The sequence below is a fragment of the Moschus berezovskii genome, chromosome 21 (genome assembly GCF_049115385.1).
Source record: "Moschus berezovskii isolate FMDL1 chromosome 21, NW_MosBer_1.0, whole genome shotgun sequence".
Classification (NCBI taxonomy): Eukaryota; Metazoa; Chordata; class Mammalia; order Artiodactyla; family Moschidae; genus Moschus; species Moschus berezovskii.
The window spans coordinates 56,936,630-56,945,942 of NC_142480.1; the positions used below are offsets into that span (position 1 = coordinate 56,936,630).

The window sequence follows — 9,313 nt, forward strand, 5'->3', positions numbered from 1 at the left end:
ACTTCACATTCCAGGATGTCTGGCTCTAGGTGGGTGATCACACCATCATGGTTATCTGGGTCATGAAGATCTTTTTTGTATAGTTCTTCTGTATATTCTTGCCACCTCTTCTTAATATCTTCTTCTTCTGTCCTTTATTGAGCCCATCTTTGCATGAAATACTCCCTTGGTATCTTTAATTTTCTTGAAGAGATCTCTAGTCTCATAGGTATTTTTATTCATGCATGCGGGCAACAGTACAAGTCAGTACAATGTCCCACATTCCCACAACACAGCCAGGCTAACATCCCATCCAAGGAAAGCTGGTTAATGATGACCATAAACAGGTGCAAGACTGGGAACTTTTGAGTCTTTAATTCTTTTATCAGCACCCCTGACTTTATAAAGGATGAAACTCATCAACACCATTCCTACCTAAATCTCCTGGTAAACTTGGGTATAGTGGGGCTTCATGGGGATCCAAATATTTTTCATAAGTCTTTGAAACATCTCAGCACAGGACCAGCAGCTCAGTCAAATGCATTTTAAACTAAACATGACAAAAACTAAGTTTATCATCGTCCTTACCTTTCCTAAAACCTAGTCTTCTCTAACCGTGCTCTTCCTCAGTAGATGGAATTACCTTGCATCCAGTTATCCAAGCTAGAAATGTAAATTCATCCTGAACTCCTCCTTTCTAATGCCACAAATTAAGCTGAAAGCATATTTTACTTATTCACCCTGAGGCAAAAAAGATTTCTTAAACATGACAGTAAAAATGTTGACTATAAGGAAAAGATTGATGAATTTAACTTTGTGAAAAATAGGGGCTCTTTTATCAAAAAGCAGCATGAAACAAGTAAAATAACATAGTCTAATCTATTTAAGATGAATAAATGACAAACCACAAAATAGCTAAATGACCAAATAAAAGAGTGTGCAAAGTCATATGCAGGCATTTCTCAGAAAAGTAACATGAAAGGTTGATAAACATAAGGAAAAAAGTGTTCATTTAATCAGAATAATATAAGATGAAAATCACAAACACATGCAGATATAATTATTTTTGTCTTATACTAGCAATTTCCATTTAGATACACCACTACTCATGATGTTTATCTTATTTTGTTCACCACTTCTATCAACCTATCTTTGAAAAACAGGACTATCTTTTTTTGATCAAAAGTACTATCCTTACCAAAATTTTAGTACGGTCTACTGCAATCATATTTTCATTTAAGTGTCTTTGTTTCAATTTTATTTTGAAGTGTATTTTCCTGAATATGGTATTCTAATTTAGTTGACATTTCTTTTGTTGATACATTGAAGATATTGTTGCCTATATTATTTCACCATTTTCTCACTGCTCTTGCTGCTTTTGAAATGTCAGGTGTAATTCTGTTGCCCTAATAAATGTAATGTGTCCTTTAAAAATAAAAGACATTATCTGCTGCCTTTCAGATTATCTCTTTGGTTTGGTATTCAATATTTTCACTGTGATGTACTAAGCTGTGTATTTATTTTTATTTATCCTATTTGGGTGTCACTGAGTTTCTTGAATTTGTAGATCATTGCCTTTGCTTTGTTAAGGAAAATAATGATGCATCATTATTTACTTTCTTTTTTTCAGGGACTTCAATTTTTTAAAGACTAGATCTTACTGCATCTGCTGTATTTCTTCACACTTTTCCAAGTTTTTCATCTTTGTCGGGTATTTGTGTGCTCCTTTCTAGGTGATTCTAGGTTATTCATTCTAATGTATGTTCTGGCTTACAAATTCCCTATGACTGTGTCTAATCTAATGAAAATTCTACCCTTTGAATGATTGATTTTGGTTTCCATTTATAAGAAAGCTGATGTTTTAGCTTTGCTTCTAACAGTTTTACAGAATAATAGCAATGAAAGCCATAGCACCCATTTTCATGTGCACCCGTGGACTGTAGCCCACCAGGCTCCACTGTCCATGGAATTCTCCAGGCAAGAATACCAGAGTGGGCAGCCATTCCTTTCTGTGGTGGATTTTCCCCATCCAGGGATCAAATCCTGGTCTCCTGAATTGCAAATAGATTCTTTACTGTCTGAGCCTCTAAGAAAGCCCCACAGCCTTGGTTACCATTTTCCTTTCCATTTATTTATTTAATTTTCTCCTTTCTTCTATCCTGTCTTTTCTTTCTTCTTTTTTCTTCCTACATACCTTAGTAATTCCTTATGCTCTGGCAGACTCTTTGATCTCATGAGCACCACTTTAATTTTTGCTGAGTATTTGTTGTTGTTTGCATTAAGAGTTATGATGAAGTAATCTGTTATCATTATTACAACACATTAAATTTGTAATTTAAAAAATATAGTTGTTTCATGTGTTTTATCTTTTTCCCTCCATTTCCCCCCAAATTCTATGACAAGATAGGTCTTGTTTTTCATACCTTTAGCACCTCACATTTTGCCTAAAATACAGTAGCTTCCAAATAAATGTCTTTGAATAGTTTCAATTTGAGAAACAGAATGAATGAAAATTTATTTGCCTCTCATATATAAGGTAGGCAAGATAATACTCATCTTACTGATTTGATAAAAGAGAGTTAATAATCACTGATATAAGAAACTAATGGTTGTAGATTATTGTGTTTATAACAGCAGATGTTATGAAGTAACTGGCTTGAATGTGACTGATTATACAGCTTGCTGAGTCTATTCTACTTCAAATATTTTGTTCCTTTAAGTTGACTGAGAGGCTACACTTTTCATAGATTTTCCCAGGTGGCTCAGTGGTAAAGAATCCACTTGCTAATGCAGGAGACACAGATTCAATCCCTGGGTTGGAAAAATCCCATGGAGAAGGAAATGGCAACCCACTCCAGTATTCTTGACAGTCCATGGGGTTCCAGAAGAGTCAGGCATGACTAAGCAACTAAAGAGCAATAACAACACACTGTTCATAACTTTGACCATTTACTCATACTTTTCAAATTTTTAGCAACTAGCATTGATTTATGTTTGCTGTGATGGAAATGGCCTTTCAAGGAAACATTGGACATACTTGCTGTCAGTTTGAATATGTTTTGTTTTTGATGGCTCTATGTTTAAATTTTTGCAGTATTTGTGGTAAGAAGCCAGTTTTTGGATATGAATACTATGTCAAGTATTTGTATTTTTCTAATATTCAGTGTTTAAAGTGACCAGAAACTATTTTAAGAAAAGACATCTCCCTGCATCTTATTTTTCCCTTTTAGCCTTTGAAGGATGAAGTGAGAGGTATAATAGTAAGGATACTCTTTCTGTCTTGACTCAGCCCAGTAAGGACCATTCTAGTGGAATATGCGAAGTAGTACGTGGCCAGGATGAGTGATGTAAATATTATAGCTGTCTCCTGTATTTCACCATCCACTGCCAATTTTTTGCTTTCTCTGATCGTTTACAAGTGTTGATACCTCTTTTGCTTCCAGAATGGCTCACCATCACTGTTCAGTCCAGGAAATTATTGAATGTTACATGATGATGAAGAAAATGATGGCCATGTGAAATCCTATACTCTGAAACAGGATCAGCCTTTTGTGATTTCACTGTCAATATCAGTTCCTCTTGATTCTAGCAAAATCTTGATTATTTACTAACTTTCTCTTACATAAAATGAATAATTTGGAGTCAATGGTATTTTTTCTTCCTGTTTTAACTCTTTTCACTTTAAAGGATATGCAATTGGCCCTTTCTGTTTTAGCTGAAGATACAAAGATCAAGAATAAAAACAACAGCTTCTAGTTATTCCCAAAGGCAAGTGCCAAACTACTTAATGGTACTAAAAAAAAAAATTGTTTCTTAATGGAGCAGTAAGCATTTCAGGAGGGAGAGTCTTTGTTGTATAGCACTGATCTGCATACTGCAAGAGTTTGACATCCTAGCACTATTTCCCTAGCAGGCCTGTAATAGAAATGCCTGATTAAAAATGTCAACCTGAAAATATAACTTACATATTTCTCTTGCACACATAAGAGAGTAGTATTTCTTCTCATTGCAAACCTCTTGTCAACTGATCATCCACATCAAAATTGGAAGCAGTTTAAAGTTGAAACACGAAGATAATGTTTTGAAGAGTGCAACATCCACACTCCTGAAGAACAAAGATACATGGTCTTCTCCATCCACATCAGTTGAGAGGCTGAGAGAGTCCTTGAAAGACCTGTCATGTATCCTATAAGTATTAGAACCATGACATCTGGTATGAGATGGATCTTGAGTCATTTGAAACAGCACATGGAAAATGCAGAGGGAGAGAGTTTAACTGAAAGAAACTCTTGTCCAGTCAGGGACACATTCTCCATAAGCATGTTTATTAAATCATTTAAAGAGATATCCGTGGGGAGTGTCCCAAATCCTCCAGAAATCATTTATGATAATTACTTATTCTAAATAAATATTTACTCTTTTAAGAAACTCATTTTGTTGCAGTAAAATATATACAGTACAAAATTTTAATCATGTTTATGAGTACAATTCTGTGTGATTAAGTACATTCACATTGTTCTGAAACTGTTAATGCCATCCCAGCTCTATAAATTTTTAATCTTTCAAAACTAAAACTCTGCTCCCATTAAACACTAACTCTCTAATTCCTTTCACTACACACCTTGAAACCACCATTCTTCTTTCTATCTATAAATTTGACTACTCTGGATGGCTCTCATAAGTGGAATCATACAACCTTTGTATTTTTATCATTGGTTCATTTCACTCACTGCAATGTCTTCAGAGTTCATTCATTTTGAAGCATATGTCAGAATTCTCTCCCCTTATTGAAGGCTGAAAATATTCTATTGTATATATTTGCTATATTTTGTCTAACTATTCAGCTGGCAATTCATGTTTAGTTGCTCAGTTGTGTTCTATTCTTTGTGACCTCATGGAGTGCAACACACCAGGCTTCCCTGTCTTTCACCATCTCCCAGAACTTGCTCAAACTCACGTCCATCGAGTCAGTGATGCCATCCAACCAGCTCATCCTCTGTCGTCCCCTTCTCCTCCTGCCTTCAATCTTCCCTAACATCAGGATATTTTCGAATGAATCAGCTCTTTGCATCAGGTGGCCAAAGTATTGGAGCTTCAGTTCAGCATCAGTTCTTTCAATGAATATTCAGGGTTTATTTCCTTTAGGATTGAATGGTGTGATCTTGCAATCCAAATGACTCTCAAGAGTCTTCTCCAACATCACAATTTAAAAACATCAATTCTTTGGCTCTCAGCTTTCTTTATAGTCCAACTCTCACATCCATACATGACTACTGGAAAAACCATAGCTTTGACTATATGGACCTTTGTTGGCAAAGTAATGTCTCTGCTTTTTAATACACTGTCTAGGTTTGTCATAGCTCTTTTTTTTTTTTTTCCCAAGGAGCAAGCATCTTTTAATTTTGTGGCTGCATTTGCTCTCTGCAGTGATTTTAGAGCCCAAGAAAATAAAATCTGTAGCATTTCCATTGTTACCCCATCTATTTGCCACAAAGTGATGGGACTGGATGCCTTGATCTTAGTTTTTGTCCATCTGGCAATGGACATTTGTTATTTCCATCTTACATATATTGCAAATAATATTTCTGTGAAAATGTTCCTTGAAATATATGTATTAGATCCTGGCTTCATTTCTTCTGAGTATATACCTAGAATTAGAATTATATAGCATTCCAATGTTTAATTTTTATGAAAACATCATATTATACTAATCATCATGCTATTCCCACAGCAGCAGCAATGACATTATTTTACATTCCCACCAGCAATGCACAAGTGTTCTAATGTCTCCACATCCTTGTCAACTTTTGTTTTCATTTTTTGTAGTAGCCATGATAAAGAGTATGAAGTGATATTTAAATATGGTTTTGATGGCATTGCCCTGATGATATGTGATGCTGAGCAACTTTTATTGTGCTTATTATTTATTGAAAAAAAACCATCTATTTAAGTCCTCTGTCCATTTTTGAATTGTGTTATTGTGATTATTGAACTATAGGAATTTTCACACATATTGGATATCATTTTCTTATCAGATAGATGATTTGACAATATTTTTTTCCATTTCATAGGCTGCCTTTTCACTCTGTTGATAATGCCCATCGATGCACAAAACTTTTAAATCTTGATGAAGCATAATTTCTCTCTCAATTTCTGGTTCTGTTGCCTGTGCTTTTGGTATCATATTCAAGAAATCATTGCCAAATTTAAACTCACAAAGTACTTCCCCTATGTTTTCTTCTAAAATTTTTATACTTCTAGCTCTTACGTTTAGATTATTGATACATTCTGAGTTAATTTTTGCATATGGTGTAAGAGAAGGGCCCACACCGATTCTTTTGTATGTGAACATCTAATTTTCCCAAAATCATTTACTGAAAAGGTTGTCCTTTCCACATTGGATGATCTAGGCAACTTTGTCAAAGTTGTTTGACCATATTCCAGGGGTTTATTTCTGGACTCTTTATTCTATTTCACTGTTTCACATGCCACTCCCACATTGTTTTAATTACCATATCTTTGCAGTAAAATTTGATATCAGGAAATGTGATTCCTCCATTGTTCTTTTGTTCTTTCTCTGATTGTTTTAGTTTTCCACGGTGCCTTGAGAGTCCATATGGATTTTAAGGTGATTGATTATATACCAATCCCTTTGGGTAGTCTTGCATCTTATTAAGTCTTTCAGCTCATGAATGCAAGATGTCATTTCATTTATTTGTGCCTGTTTCAGTGTTTCATCATTTTTAGTGCAAAATCTTCCATCTCCTACATTCCTGAGTTCATTCCTGAGTATGTCACTCTATTGGATGCTATATAAATGGGATTCTTTTCTCAGTTTACTGTTTATGTTATCCATTGCTAGTGCACATTGATGCAACTTATTTTTTATGTTGATTTTGTATCTGCATCTTTGCAGAATTTGTTTTTTGATTCTAACTTTGTTTTTTTTGGCAGAATCTTTAGGGTTTTCTGCATGTAAGAGCCTGCCATCTGCAAGGAGAGATGACTTGCTTTATCCCTTCTAATTGGGTTGCCTTTGTTTTGTTTCTAGCCTAATTGCTCTGGCTAGGACTTATAGTACTGTGTTGAAAATCAGCAGCAAAAATTGGCAAGCTTGTCTTATTTTTCATCTTAGAGAAAAAACTTTCAGTCTTTCAACTTTGACTATGGTCAAAGCTTCGCTGTGGGTTTTTCATATAACACCTTTACGATACTGAGGTAGTTTCCTTCTGTTCCTAGGTTTTTGAATGTTCTGTTGTAAAGGGGGTTGACTTTTGTGAAAGGCTTTTTCTGACTCAATTTAGATGACTATGTGGCTGTTTTCTTTCATTCTGTTGATGTAACGCATCGCATTGACTGCTTTCCATCTGTTGAATCATCCTCCAATTCCAGGAATGAATCCCACTTGGTCATCGTACAGTCTTTTCTTTGTGATGTTGAATTTGATGTGCTGGCATTTGGTTGAGGATTTTTGTTCAATATTCATCAGAGACGATGGTCTCTGTTTTTCTTTTCTTGTAGAATCTTTATCTAGCTTTGGATTCAGAGTAATGCTGGCCTCACAATGTATGTTGGGAGGTGTTCTCTTCAACTTTGGGGAAGAATTTGAGAAGGGTTTGTGTTACTTCATCTTTAAATGTTTGATAGAATTCGCAGTGAAACCATCTAGTCTTTAACTTGTCTTTATTGGGAGGATTTTGATTACTGTTTGAAGGATATGTATTTATAATTATATAGTTTTGATGAATTGATCATTTTATCATGATATAATGTTTATCTATTTCTTTTGTAACAATTTTCACTTAAGTCTGTTTTGTTTGATATTATTATAGCCACCTCTACTTGTTTTTGATTACAATATGCCTGGAATATCTTTCATTTTTCATTCTTTCACTTTCAATAAGTGTCCTTAGATCTAAATTTAGTCTCTTAACGATGACTCACAGTTGGATCCTGTTTTTTGATTCATTCTCCCAATATATGACTTTTCATTGTAGATTTAAATCAATTTATTCTTAAAAAACATTCATTTGCTTATTATTTGGCTCTTTTAGGTCTTAGTTTTGACACGTGGGTTCTTCACTGCAGTCACACACGTTGCAGTGTGTGGGAGTCTCTCTAGCTGTGGTAAATGGGTTCAGTTGCCACATGCAGTGTGTGGGGGTCTCTCTAGTTGTGGTCCATGGGTTCAGTTGCCACATGCAGTGTGTGGGGGTCTCTCTAGTTGTGGTCCATGGGTTCAGTTGCCACATGCAGTGTGTGGGGGTCTCTCTAGTTGTGGTCCATGGGTTCAGTTGCCACATGGCCTGTGGCATCTTAGTTCCCCGACCGGGAATCAAACCCATGTCCCCTGCACTGGAAGGTGGATTCTTAACCACCAGGCACCAGGTAAGTTCCCATTTATAATTAATGACTGATAAGGAAGCACTTACTTTTATCATTTTATTATTTGCCGTAAATATGTCTTGTTTCTTGTCCCTCATTTCCTCTCCTTTGGTTTCCTTTATATTTAGTTGACCTATTTGTAGTGAGTGACACATTTTGATTCCTTCTTTATTTTCTTTTGTCTAAATTTTATAGATACTTTCTTTGTGGTTACAATGGGGGTTACATATAACATCCTAAAATTAAGATTATCTATCACAAATTGATCACAATGAATAACTAAATCACATACACACACACATACAAAATTTGTGTATGTGTGTTTATACTTATCTTTCTATTTATCCTTTATTGATTAGAATGTGACACTGTAATAGGGTTTTCAAAAAGGAGAATAATGATATTTAATTTAAAAGTCCATTTATTATTGAGGAAATTAAGAACCTTAGTTTTCAGTTAGAAGGCTTAAATTTTTATCTTAGGTCTGCTTTTATTGGGGAAAGTTGTTTATCCTCTAAAAACCCCAGTTTGTGTTACTTGGTAGTTGAAGATTACATAACATATTCTAGGCTTATAGTCCCTGGAGAAGGGCATGGCAACCCACTCCAGTATTCTTGCCTGGAAAATCCCACGGACAGAGGAGCCTGGAGAACTACAATCCATGGCGTTGCAAAGAGTTGAACATCAACGAAGCAACTAAGAATAAAATGAGCTAAATCAAGTAAAGATCTTAGTATAATTCCTGACAGGTACAAAAAATAGCATTCAAAGAATGGTTGTTCTCATCATCTTTACTATTCATTGTTAAATATTTAAAGAAGCAGGTTGTTTGGTTTACCTACATTACAGTTGGGTAGATTGAGGCCAAGTGTTTAAATGTTTTGCTCACAGTTACTTAGAAGTTAAATATACCTGTAGCTTGTAAAATGAAGAAATTATCAACATCTTC

The 9,313-nt window shown here is 35.0% G+C and overlaps 1 pseudogene; it reads right to left on the bottom strand.

Moving 5' to 3' along the window:
- Positions 1-306: 306 nt before the first annotated feature.
- On the bottom strand, positions 307-489 carry LOC148774577 (ATP synthase F(0) complex subunit j, mitochondrial pseudogene; annotated as a pseudogene).
- Positions 490-9,313: the final 8,824 nt, after the last annotated feature.